This window comes from Sinohyriopsis cumingii, unplaced genomic scaffold (assembly GCF_028554795.1).
Source record: "Sinohyriopsis cumingii isolate HCF-2022 unplaced genomic scaffold, ASM2855479v2 utg000624l, whole genome shotgun sequence".
NCBI classification, from domain to species: Eukaryota; Metazoa; Mollusca; class Bivalvia; order Unionida; family Unionidae; genus Sinohyriopsis; species Sinohyriopsis cumingii.
In genome coordinates, this window is record NW_028315919.1 from 985,942 (window position 1) to 1,000,655 (window position 14,714).

The 14,714-nt window shown below is 34.3% G+C and overlaps 1 protein-coding gene across 2 annotated transcripts in view; it reads left to right on the forward strand.

Moving 5' to 3' along the window:
- Nucleotides 1-3,384: 3,384 nt before the first annotated feature.
- The window catches only part of LOC149773580 (baculoviral IAP repeat-containing protein 7-A-like), a 35,822-nt gene continuing 24,492 nt past the window's right edge, over nt 3,385-14,714 (forward strand). The window contains exons 1-3 of one of the 2 annotated variants that reach the window (XM_089946375.1): nt 3,385-3,500; nt 11,514-11,598; nt 13,155-13,286. The gene's annotated coding sequence lies outside the window, so the exon portion shown is untranslated. Of the gene's footprint in view, nt 3,501-10,489; nt 11,599-13,154; nt 13,287-14,714 lie in introns of those variants that run through there. The other variant, XM_089946376.1, reaches the window with a different exon arrangement.

Here is a 14,714-nt window from a genome sequence, read left to right on the forward strand (position 1 = left end):
GGTGAGTTATTTTGAGTTATTGGCAAATTGAAATTGTATTTCTTTTCGAGAAATGTGGGTGGCCCTGAAAAGGGCCTTTTTTCTTTATGGTGTAGGGGTGAGTTTAAGCAATCAACTTTAACTGCCTTATGCCTTTGCCACGGCCAAGGCCTACTTCTGGACTGCGTAATGTTGATGATGATAATGATTGGGTTGAAATCACTAAGGGTGGTACGGTAGGCTTAGTCACAGGGTTGACGTGTTTAGCTCGGGAAGGTCGTATTCTCTTCGGTCGTGATAAAGAAGTCTGATACATTTGTTTCAGACTTCTTAACTCCGCTAAAATGTCCAACAGTACCGTGACCGTTTGAGTTTCACCCTCTTGTTTCTTTGCTGCTACTTCTTCTTGCTGTTGCTGCTGTTGTTTTTTTCTTACCTCTTCTTCTTGTTGCTGTTGCTGTAGGAGAAAAGCCTGTTCCGCTTCCTTTTGTCGTTGTATAAATTTCTCCAATTCTTCTTTCTGTCTCTGTCTAAAATTCTCCACTTGCGGTAATGAAGAAGGTAACGAAGGTTCCGGAACAAATTCTTGCGAGGAGAGAAAATCCACAAAATCCCAATTCACCTCTTCTGAAAGTAAGTCCGGGTTCCCTTGGGCAGTCTCCCCTGCTGGTGCACCCCAATGGATCGTTTTCTGAGTTTCCGTCATGTTGAATCACTGTCGCATAGATTGACTGCACACAAGCGCTAGCGAATCTATATTGACTAAGTGACGTTACAGACTGCTCTCTTCGGATTGGATGAGGGCTGACTGAATTTTGTAACGCGTGTTCGGATTGGTGAATGAACTCAATCCGTTTCAATCCTTCCTGTACCTATAAATAAGCGCCGTTCAATGCATTGATTCACCTGTTCTCGTCGCTTCAAGATGTGGACTACAGTTGAGTCATCCACCCTTGTGTCTTCCATGATGTTTCGGACAGACTTGCTCATGTATGTCCGATCGAAGTGGACCGTTGTCCACAGGACAAACACCAACCTGTGGATACGTAGGATCTACGTCGAAAGACAAGGATGCCTGAAAAGAGTGCTGATGTACGGACCAACAGTAAGACGCAGCCTAAGGACAAGAAGAAGACCAATGCGGTGCCATTTATGTTAATGAATACATTAACATAAACCCAAAGGCCCTTTTCAGGGCCAGCCATATTTCTCGAAAAGAGATAGTCTTTCCATTGCCTACCCCTTTTTTTATTTTGTTTTTTTATTTTTTTAAAAAAAATAGAGACCCTCCCTGTTTCAATTTTACATAGACCCTATACAGTCCCAAGGGTTTTTGGCCATGTTAAATATACAAAGACCCTATATTGTCCCAAGGTTTTTTGGCCATGTTAATTCCCATAGACCCTATATGTTCCCACGATTTTTGGCCATGTTAATTCCCATAGACCCTATATGTTCCCACGATTTTTCTCCATGTTAAATTTACATAGACCCTATATGTTCCCAAGGGTGTTTTTAATGATAAATCCCATAGACCCTATAATATCCCCCTTCACTACTATGAATGACGAAATATATAAAATTTAGAAAGAGTTATCCGGTCTCTTTCTTTTCTTCAATTTACCTCTGAAGTTCAGGAAGTGAAAATGACCAAGTGGAGCTAACTGTGTTTTGAAAAGTACACAGAGTGAATTGAAGGTCTTGAATGTGATGATGTACGAATAGCCAACAGTCTTGATTACCTCATTGATATTTTCAAGAACATGGAACGAATTCACAATCATCCAAAAATATTGTTTTGTCAAACGATTCATATGAGGACTTTGTAATTCCCATAAATAATTTAAATAAATGATTCCTCTAAAATTAAATCTAACTACAACATTAAATACTTATGCATACTGTGCATAAAAAAGAACAGGAATGGGAATAGGAAAACATGTTCACTATTCTCCTTATAAAAACACCACTGCTTTATTAAGACTGAATATCGGAATTCATGCTATTATTGATGTTTAGGTTAGGGGGTACATGTACTTCTATTATTTCATAGTAGATTAGTGTATCTATAAAACAAAATTGCTAGTCCACCCCCTTTCTGCCCCATGGTTCTGTTTTTAAAGATTCTCTGGGTATAGCCTTGTAGTTTGGGTACGCGTTTGTGTTCTTGTATTATGATCTGTTAGCGTTAGATACGGAACTACCGATAACTTATTTCTTTACCCCATTATTAAGCTCAGATCGAAAAAGCGATGACATTAAAATCAAATAAAGCAGAGGGTTCATTTCCAGGGCCGAATTGGGGTTGGGGTCCTGCCTCCTCCAGGTTAAGATAAAAAAAAAATACCGCACACACACAAACGTGCAGTTACTTGTTATTTGATAATTTGATTATTATTTTATTCTTGCACACGCTTATTGAGTATTATGTACACTTTGAGTAGATAGACACAAAGACTTTTGCTTTCATGCCCTTTCTTGTACAGTCTGGGCCATTTTGAAATTCTGAAACCCTCCCGCCAACACTAGGCCTGATCCAGCCCTGGTTTGACCGGTTTCGTACCGGACAGTCAGGTTTTCAGCTGCTCTGTCCACTTCTAAACATGATCATATTTGTATGTGTGGAAAGAAGTGTCAGAAACGAGACGAAAATCAAAGGGGAAGTGTAACTTCAGACAAAGAAGTTGGTTCCACAATGGCGGGAAAACAGAGGAAACATCGCACATTCAAGGAATTGCGTGATAGCTACAACTTTGCAACGACGGATGACCATAATGGTGAAGGTGCATTAATTTTTAGGCAATGATTTCTCCTGCGCTCTTAGAGTATGGATGGATGCATCATAGGGGAGAAACCTATACATTAGATGGTATATATATATATATATATATATATATATATATATATATATATATATATATATATATATATATATATAATGCAAAAGATTCCTAATTTTTTAATGTATAAGCCCTATATATATATATATATATAATGCAAAAGATTCCTAATTTTTTATGTATAAGCCATATATATATATATATATATATATATATATATATATATATATATATATATAATGCAAAAGATTCCTAATTTTTTTATGTATAAGCCGTATATATATATATATATATATATATATATATATATATATATATATATATATATATATATATATATATAATGCAAAAAAATCCAAATTTTTTTATGTATAAGCCATATATATATATATATATATATATATATATATATATATATATATATATATATATATATATATATATATATATATATAGGTTTACTATGGGAACTAAATTAGTACGGTGAGTAATAATTGCCCTTTGTTTGTCTGCCCTATACGAAATGCGCATGCGCAAAATTACATTTATGTTGCTAGGACGTAAAGGTAATGACACGACACGAAGTCTGTCAGACTGATTCAACTATCGACTCAGTATGGAGGGTTGATATAGGTACATAAAGAATTGACTACGAAGAGTAGGAAGTACCAAGTCACTCAGGTAAGTACCATGCAGGAATTTTGTAGTATAACATTCAAATATTTTCTCTATTCTGTCTGTTGGCTATTAAACAAAAACAACACGTGCTATGTCTTACATTGTATGACTAACTGTTAGCCCGATTTTCGAATAATCTGGAAAATAATAAGAATAGTTATAAAAACAAAACAAAAAAACCCCCCAAGAAATAAAGAAGCATATATGCAGAGTAACAAGCACCAGCTACATTTGCTATTAAAATGTTGACAATTTCACTTGGTCATTTTCATGGGTACTGACTCGTGTCATAAAAGTATAGTTTTACACAATGCCTTAGAATCTGTTTGTGTGAACATGTGTTACACAGACCAGTGAAGTACAGGGAATTTTTCTAATCGGGAGTAATTTTATCCAAATATTTCATAATCTGAATGATTATTATTTTCAAGAAGATGAGGATGGTAATTGTGATGATCATACGGATAATGAAAAAAATACGAGGAAGATACTTATTGTTAAAAGATAATACCTCCGTGATTTTTTTAAAAGACGATTCGGTAATTTATTTTCCAAGATAATAAAACCACAACTTAAAGGGTAGGGTATGTGTGTGTGGTTAATTTTATGTACACTGCGCATTTGTCAACCGAATGCAGGTCATGTTTCAAATTTAAAGGCGACCAGGATAAAAACTATTATTGTCCTTCGACTTTCAAATTTAAACAGCTAGGAAACCATATTTCATGACGGTGCATAATACGTCACTGAATAGGAATCCCAGCCTAATAATGTTCTATTTATAGAAATAAAATTTCTTGGGAATTTCCAAACAAATGAATCAATCGAATGATATTTTGGGATTATTTTTGGAGCATGTGACCGGAAATGTGGTTCAGTTGGTCTCACTCAACCGATTTTAGAAGATCAATTGATCGATTAATCGGATTTACGTCGCGTGCGCCCAAAAGGGGCATGTGCGACGGGTTTATTCCCGCACAGGTGCTCGACGCGAGCTTGATGTTGAGAAGAAGAAAAAATATAAAGGAAAAAAATCATAGAGTGACACAAATACCTTAGATTACCCCTATGGCCCGTTCTGACATAGGACCCTCTCTATCATAATATATATTCTTTTCCCCTCAACATCAAGCTCGCGTCGAGCACCTTTTCTCGTGTTAACAGAGTTGATTTCAGTCCGTTATTGACTGAACTAGGTGTCCGTTGCGATTACGTTACATCGGGGCACCTAGCTTTAGGCGGGTGGAAATTGTTACACATCGCCGCCGTCATACAATGTCCGAGAGAGGCAAGAGGGCAAGGAACTCGGCAAGCCAGCCATGGATGTCGTGCACTCCCAAAAACGCCAGCCCGTACTTAATCAAATTTAGTCTCGTTCTGTACTCACAGGGCTCGTTACGGAGAAAATTTGAAGTGTCCGTCCTTGAATCAAGGGATGGGGGTTCTAACCTGTAACATTATAAATGTTCTTTGTAACGAGCCCCTGTGGTTGTACTTAATAGTCAATACAAAATGCCAATTATGTGTTAGCCACCTGTCTGCAATTGGGTCAGATCAAAACAAGTTGTAAAATTTTGTCATTTTTTTGCATAATTGTGGAAGTATTCAGTGTAAGTTATTTTTCAGTTTGTTTATTCTATGTCAATACTTTTAAAGATATAAATGTTGACCAAAACTATCTTATAATAATTTAATCCTGAAGTGGCAGTTTCTGTTATGAAATTGTGACATCAGATCAACATATATGTGTACAAAAACATTGTAATGATTATGTACTGTTTTAAGAGTAAGATATAATTTCAACTTTTGTATGACTCATCATTAGGATATTTTATGAAAAAATGTGTGTGGGAGGTCACTTAAACAAGGCACAGAAAAACGTTAAGAAATACCAGAAACAATTAAAAAGTAAATTTATTATTAAAGCTGAATGTTCACAAAATATTCCTATATTACCTAATGTAAGAAATGTGCAAATTTCAGCTTGAAATAACCTTGAGGTGAAGAATTTGCAAAAAGTGTCCAAAGACCAATATTACAATGGATGGTACATGTGTTTGGATACATGGTGTGAATGTTTTTGAAACAATATCATAAAGATGAGTTTAATTCTGAATTCTCTACACACAGATTATGCATAAAACATTAAATGTTAAGGGCAACATGTAATCTCAACATGTATATGACTAAAGAATACAGTATTTCATACAAACATGGCTGGGGGCCACTTTATGAAAATGCACAGAAAGGCTTCTGAAGTACCTGGAACACAGGAAAAGTCTATCTATTCTTATAGCTGAATGTTCACCCAACATTTCTATATACCCATATGTAAGAAATATGCAAATGTCAGCTTGAAATAACGTGAGATCAAGATTTTGCAAGTGACCAAGAAAAATATTAAAAATGGTGAACAGTGTATGTGTTTCAATGCTTCCTGAGAATTTATCGGAAAAGATATCATGAAGGTGAGTTCAGTGTTAGATTCAGCACACTCAAATTATTCAGGAAGCATTCCATTTTTATTTATTCTAAAATTCTGAAAATTTCATCCCCTGTTGCTCTCATTACCGGTTAGGTTAGTAAACTGGTTACATGGTTAGGTATGGAGATTTTTATTTCTTGGTCTGGAAAAGGTCTTAAATCTTTTTCTAACTTTGTGGCAGAAACCCGGACAACATTAATTCTCATTAAATGTGAAGCTATGGTACCATTTTTCAAAGTTATGGCTAATTCGATAGTTAGCTGTTAGGACACCGGGTACTAATGATATGGAAAAATGGATCCCGTCTGGAATAGAGTACGTATGGGTTTGACACCAGGCCAGGATTGGTTGATAATGAAAATTAGATTTTAGTAAAAAGAATCTTTTGAGAGCTTATTCTAGTTTTAACCGGAAAAAAAAATGTTTTTATTTATGGAATTTCAGTTTTTTAATAGTTTGGAACACTCATTATTGAAATTATCATTTGACTTTTTGGTGTGGAGTTGAAAGTACATGTTTCAAACACTTGTAGGTCCAGAAAATGCAGAGGCTGATATCCATGTTTCAGCTATACTGATAAATATTGGTTTGATCATTGAACACACAGAAATTTAAAGTTATTTAATTTTTAATATCGTGCATAGCTTGGGAACTGAATTAATGCCGCAAGTCCTGAACAGTGTTGCTCAAGTGAGGGGAATAACTCTATGCAACTTTTGGAAATTAACATTAGATCAAAATATGTCTTGTTTTGCGTGATAATGTGTTGCATGGAATTATTTGTTATTATGTAAAGCAAAATCCCAAAGCATGCATATCAGCCGGTTATAATCGTTGCATGCATTTTAAGGTTAATGTGAATTATAAAACTTTCAATATAATGTTGCGTGAAACTATTAAAATCACCATAGAAATTGTTCAACTATAACTGCTTAATTTATTCTTAGTTGAAAAACATTTAAAAGCTCTCAGAATTGTTTAGCAGCTACAATTTTGCAAAGCTTGTCAAAATTTGTCTTTTTCTGGGTTACGTGCTTGGTTTGTGCCCATGTAATAAATGTCACGTGATGTAAGATGGGAATGCGGCAGGTAGGCCAAGGTATATAAATAAATCGTTTATGATGTTCCAGTATTAGTAATATGTTGTTGTTGTTGTTATAGGGTTTAACGCCATTTTTCAGCACAAGATAGGCTATACATGGCGGCCAGTATTAATGGTGGAGGAAGAACCCAGGAAAACCCCGGAAAGAACCACCAACCCACGAGAAGCTACCGGCAAGCTTTCTCACATATCCACACTGGCCGAGCCCGAGACTCGAACCTACGCAGACAGAGGTGAGATGGCAGTGATCCGTGACGGAGAGCGCTTTAGACCACTCGGCCACTCGGGGCCCCTAGTAATATGTCATCTGTAATATAATTTATTTATTTCAAAGGCATATTGGCTGCAGTAAAACATGTATAGGTAATGATGACAAAAAATATCAAAGAAAAATATTAATTTGTTGCTTTGTTTTCTTTCAAATTTTTCGATAAAATTATCTTATTTATAGATGTAGTGAATTTTAAATGATTTTTTTTTATATAATTTTGAAATAAAAATTTTTTTTGCTTGTATTAAAATATTTAAATGAAAAATTTCATTTTGTATAGTTTTACATCAGATTCATTATTCCCAGGGCTGCAGTCAGGAAAAATTGTGGGCCTTATGAAAAATTCTCCCGTAGGCCCCTATGAAATTACTGAAAAAAAAGTTTCATCTCATGGCACTGGGTTCCCTGACCACTGTGGGCCCCCAGAATTTTGTTCAAGTCGGGGTTCATACAGTCTTTGAAGGACTTTGACACTTTGGGAAAAATGAGGTAGAATTTTCAAGGCCTTGAAAGTTTAGGAAATTCTAGCAGATTACTCTGAGATCTTTAAAAGTCTTTGAAAATTGAAATAAACCCAGACATTTTTATTAATTTCCATAATCACAGATAAAATTGTCCATGATTGTTTGATTCGGATGTAGTCAAGTTTTCCTGGTTTCTTTCTTTTGATGACCCATTTAGTTTAATTTCATCATTAAATAGTATTGTAGTTGTTGTAGGGTTTGACGCCATTTTTGAGCACAAGATAGGCTATACATGGCGGCCAGTATTAATGGTGGAGGAAGAACCCGGGAAAACCCCAGAAAGAACCACCGACCCACGAGAAGCTACTGGCAAGCTTTCTCACATACCCACATTGGCCGAATCCGAGACTCAAACCCACGCAGACAGAGGTGAGATGGCAATGATCCGCAACGGAGAGCGCTTTAGACCACTCAGCCATTCGGGGCCCCAAATAGTATTTTGTATTCATTGTTTTATCATATAACATAACTTGTATACAAAATGTTAGCGAAAATAGATCTTGGAAATCTATGTTTGTGGTCTTTGAATTTATCATTCAGAATTCAGTATGAACCCTGTAAGTTGTCCTGCCCAGTCCTTGGTCCTGATTAGTCCAAGCAAGATATAATAAGAGCATGTTACAGTAACTAAGTTTTTGCATTGCCTTCACCATCATAAAAATTCTGTTATTGGTTTCCTCACTAATAAAAAGGTAATGAAAACCAGCATGTGAACGTCATGAACTTATATTGCTTTGATGCAACTAATTTAATTTTTATAAATTTCATTCCAACACATGGTCCTGTGTCAGACCAGGTTTTGGTTCTGTTGGTTTGTTGAGTCTTTTTAATGAGATAAGGAGATGTTAAGGGCTATTGATAATGCACAGTTCAGTACATGTGGGTGAGGGTATGGTATTCTGATTATGAAGAAATGACTATACATTTTAGTGACAGTGATTCCTATTTCCTTCAGTTAAGTATCCAGTAACACCTAGCAGTGAGTGTATAAAAGAACAAAGACTAATTAAAAAAAATCCATACCTTTTATACACATAGTGTAGTACAGATTCTGCATGCACTTGAAAAGAAATATCCCTAATACTTATGAATAATACATTTAGTATCCCTGATACTTATGAATAATACATTTAGTATCCCTGATACTTATGAATAATAATACATTTAGTATCCCTGATACTTATGAATAATACATTTAGTATCCCTGATACTTATGAATAATACATTTAGTATCCCTGATACTTACGAATAATACATTTAGTGTCCCTGATACTTATGAATAATAATACATTTAGTATCCCTGATACTTATGAATAATAATACATTTAGTATCCTGATACTTATGAATAATAATACATTTAGTGGCACAAAGGAGGGTTTGTATACAACTTTGAGAAAGTGAACATAGGTGTTTTTTTTAAATACGTAAAATTTGCAAACAAAATGGATTTTTTTCCAGTTGAGAACAGTCTTGATAACAGTTCCTAAAAATAGGTAGGGAGACATATACTGGTCATAAGCAGAATTTTGCATTGAAGACAATGACATATTTGAACATGTATTTTAGTAGTAATAATACCGGTAATGAGACAATTTTGATGATCCCCAAAATAAATAGTCTGCAATATTTTCATATTCTCTGTTCACGTGTCTTTATATCTATCTAGGTATGTATCTGTATAACTTCAATCTATCAGGTTAAATCTTCAGGACCAGAATTGGTAATTTAGTTTTCCATACAGTGGGTCTTGAGATTAAATCTCTAACCACTTTCTTGATATCTTTGTAATGTGTTCAAGGCAGTATGTACAAAATATAAGAGTTATGTGGTCTGATATTTTACCTTTTTGTTTCTTTTGTAAAAAAAAAAGTAAGTTAAAACCCCAAACCACACAGAATATATGTGATGAATATGATGTCACAGGATATTGACTGACACTGAAATACATAAGGAAAAGAAAAGGGCCTGGATTATGAAAGCAGATGGTAGACAAATTTTATATAGCATCAGAATTTCATTACATATTAAGAAAAATCAGCTTGTTGGAGCTATTTTACCAACTATAAGAAATGATATAAAAATTTACTTCTTCAAAATCAGACATATTTGACAGTTATATTAATTTTTTGGAGGAGTTTTTGAGGATTGTGAGGATATGCAACATATTTACTAGTGAGTAAGAAATACAAGAAAGGATATGTATGCAACCAAAGGCTTTATGATTGTTGACAATGAGCTGTCTATGTTTGGCAATGAGCCATCAATTACAATGAATACACACATTATAATGTGCAACACTGTACACTACCTTCAATCCTACCCACTGAGGATTAAGCCACAACATGTAAATAATTGAGATTACCACTTTTAAACCTGGTATAGAGATAGCAACCCTGATAAGACCAATTTAAACAAGTTACTGACATTTACCTTATATCTGTATCCCATCCATTCCCTGGGATATGGTCCAGTTCATAATTTAGAAACTATTGCAGTTGTGATCTTGTTATCATAAATGCATATCTATGCATGAAGATGTTGAGAAGCTAATAACACTGGCCATTGTATCCAGGGAAACTCTGTTACTTAGTCAGACTATATTCACTTGCAAATGACAGAAGTCTCCAATAGCAATGTATATGAAAGTATTGTTCTTTCTGAATGATATAGCGGTAACACATAGACTTCACATCTTGTGAGCATAGGTTTCATTCCATGATCCAGAAGAAATGAGAGTGCTATGGTGACTTACCCATCATCTGTTCTGATGTTACCATGGTTTCTTTCCTCTGAAATGGCCACATTATGGCAACAAATATGCTGTTGAAGGTACCTGACATATGCAGGGAATGACATTTACCAAGCCCAACCAGACTACACCACATAAATTATTGTTGGGCACTTGCCACTTCATCTAATTACCATAAAGTGACATATAAAGATAAATAACATGCTTGTTTCAATATTATTTATTGCACATCACCTTTGCCATGAAAGAAGGTCAGTGTTTGAATTCATGGCCTATGTAGAACACCAGGTACATTAAATCTCCTTTATGTCCTGCTTTCTAAAGCACCCCACAGAATGACAACACTGTATGACAATAAAAAGTTACCCAGTGCTCAGCTGACAAACACAAAACAATATCAATGGCTATTTATCATAGATACAGCAAATATTACTGAAACAAAACTAAGAGGTATACATGTATAACCAATCATATAAATGTCCTCCTTCCCTACGCATGGTTTATTGGACATGCCACAGAAAAGTGCAAGGATGTTTACAGATATACATGTCATATTCACAGTAACTAAGCGTTTTGTGCTTTCTTTAACATTTATGATTAGTGACAATTGCAGAGCTAAAGGGACTACCTTCTAATGTATGCAACTACTCAGACATCTCATCTGATCAGTTATTAATTTTCTTAAAAGTTCTGATTTTCTTCTGCTGAACCACAATCTTAGCTTGCGGGAAGTGCCTTATCACACACAAGCAGAAACACATCCTACAACTACAATAGTAGTCGTACCTATAAGCAAAATCACTTTATCCCCAGTATGTATAAAAATATAGGGTATATTTAGAATATTAAGCTAAAATGAAGGAATTTTCTTTATCTTTACACAGGTATTCAGAAAAGACTGAAAATACCAGAAGATATAACAATCGGTGGATTAATATTTACAGAACTACTTGTGGTGAAAGGAGAGAGGTAAAAAATGATAATGTAAACAAAGAAATATGTCATTTTTAATATGTATTTAGCATGATTTAAAGAATTGTTTTCACTATTAACAGTACCAATGACAACTGTACTCAAAATAGAAAATTTGATGGCCACTGGGTTGCAGATATGCATCTAATATAAGACTCGGTCGTGGGACTGTACTGACTGGAAGAAGACCAGTATGGCAGTTGCCATTACATGGCATCACAATGTTTGCCATATGCAGTGGGTGTATGGCCTCATATATGTGGAAAATGTTGTTCTTGTTTTGTCTTTATGCAGCACAGTAATTATAATGCAGTAGATAGTCCAATCTATATGCTGTGATCTAAAGTGCATAAAATACAATATTAAAATTGACTAATTTAGGCCTTCTAAATGTATCCTCCATAAAGCATATTGTACCTTATTATTCACTGACAGATTGTTAAGTAAATGATGTAACATTTTCCACTTACCTATAAACGATATTTGGCTATACCGCACAACCCATCCTTTGAAGCCCAATCGCATTATACAGCCCTTAAGGTGGTTTGCCATTATGTGACACTGTGTAAACTAATCACATCAGATGTCAGTCTGTAGCCCTCTAATTGGTTGTAGGTAATGACTTAATGGACTGCTTAGTAAGGTTGATTGAACTGCCTGAAAGGTCTGTTCCAACTGTACTTGACTAGATTAGAGCTTAGGGATTGTTCTTAGGTATGACCCTATTCTGATTAAAAAGACATATACCCTCCACAACTATTATTTAGAAAACAAAATGAAAAATAAAATGAATATGAATGAATATTAGTTTGTATCAAATGGAAAACCAATTTTGCCCTTTCGTTCCATTATATTTAATTGTTGATTGACAGAAATTGAGATGTCGTTTCAAACCATATGTGAACCACATACCTTTTTTCCATGTGTGAAGTCTAAGAATATACATTTTACTGTTGCAGGATGAATACAAAAATAATAACAGGAATAACAATGATATTGACATGGTGCAAATTTTTTTATGAATTAAAAATACAGCTTTCTCCTAAAATCATTTTAAATTATCTTGTTCAAAAGGTTCAAAATAAATTACACCAATGCATTCTTGCACGTTTTGCAAATTAAATGACACTATTATCTTCACTGACAATGACGAAATGGTGAAACAGTGCCATATTTAGTCTAAAAGTTTCTTTTACTTCACAAAGCCTTGAAATGACTATATTTCTATTTTACTTGGGTGTTAGGTACCTTCACTGGGATATTAAAATGGGACGAGTGATTTATTTCATGGGGTAGATACAGAATATTTTATCCCTTTGCATGTGTTATATATATATATTGTACCCTATCAATCTATGTACAGTTCTTTTATGTACTTCTACATAAATACGGCATCTAAACAAAGCAAGAGAACACACATGAATAATGAATGTATAAAATTAGTCTGTTTGAAACTTTATTTGTATTTATTTTTTATTTACATCATGTCCAGAATCTCTTTGTATCTGTTTGAAACTTTATTTGTATTTATTTTTTATTTGCATCATGTCCAGAATCTCTCTGTATCTTATCTGGAGGAAACAACACAAACCTTGCAAAACGGCGGAAACGACACAGTTCTTGGTATCAGGACTTCAAAAAGCCCTTCAGTTTTGCATCCATTTTGCAGTTGGAGTTTCAGAAAGGTATTTTGTTTTGCTAAAATTTTGACATGATATTGTTTCTAAAGGAAATAATACCAACACAGCAGTGAAGATCTTCATTTCTTTTCAATTAAATAGTGCTTTTTACCAATATTATTCTTAAAACACAAATTGCATTTTATATATTGATGCTTAAGTTTTGAAACACAAGTTGAAATGTTTTCATCATCGATTTGTAACTTGTGGAAATCTGGCAGTGGTAACTTGCTCAGAGAAGGGTTAATGATCAGTCGGCTATTAAAAAGCTTGCTAATATGCAACAGTTTGTTTGTTAGTGCAGTTGGTATCAACACCGCACACAATAGGTTTGACCTTGGGCAACAACACAACAGTCATAACTACCTGGCTTGGGTGAGGGAGCATCTCAGAAGTTATAAACTACTGTCACTCAGTATATGTCTAAAAAATGACAGGGTGAAGTCAGTTTTGCTTTCATAACAGAAGGTGAAGTTTAGAATTTTTAGGGAACTTAGTCACGCACTTCGCCTGATAGCATGACCCAGAAGTCCAAAAATATTGCTTGAATGACTTGATATTAAACACAATGATGCAGTCCATAATTTCTTTGAATGAGTTCACATAAATCTAAATTAAGGTATTAATCTAAAAGTCAGTGAGCATTTTAGTAATTTCAATGAATATTTATATTAAAAAATTCTCGAATTGTATCTGATGTCAACAACATAATTGCAAACTCTGATCTTTGATTTTCAAAGACTGAGATAGAACAGAAATAAATAATTTGTTTATCAAATCCCTATTTATACACGTTTTCACTTGACCTAGATGGTAAACAATCCAATGGAAAATTCCAATCTAATTGCAAACAAGAGTGAGCCTAGAATGTTGCGAACTCAAACGATCTTGTTTACAACCTACAGTCATGGATAAAAGTTAGCAATGTAAGCATTTTGTTTCCAACTTACGATCGTGGTCAAAATGTAAGCTTACAGTATAAATTAAACATAATGGTAGAATGTTAAAGATAGTCAAGTGATATTGTTTTCTTCACAACAATTAAAATAGAAAATATTGTATAGTGCATACACAATGTTTCAAGACATTTACTAACCCTATCATCGTTGTTAGAGAAAAAATTAAATTGATCTTGGTCAAATCCTACATTCATTTACCATTTTAAGCATCAAGAAATGTCTCAACTACAATAACTTATTTTTGTTACTCTGTTATGCACAAGGAGACTCTTACCGAGTGAATCAAACACGTGTGAGCATGGCTTGGTTGTCCATTTCTTCTTCTGTTTCCAAGGACCTGAGGACAAGAGTAGCTGTCTTAAAGTTTTTTAAACACACTAAAATTACAATTTATATTTCTCTAATCATTTATTGACCACATGCCACATAACTGTAATTTCACATTTCCATGTTTTTTTCTTGATTTACATTTATA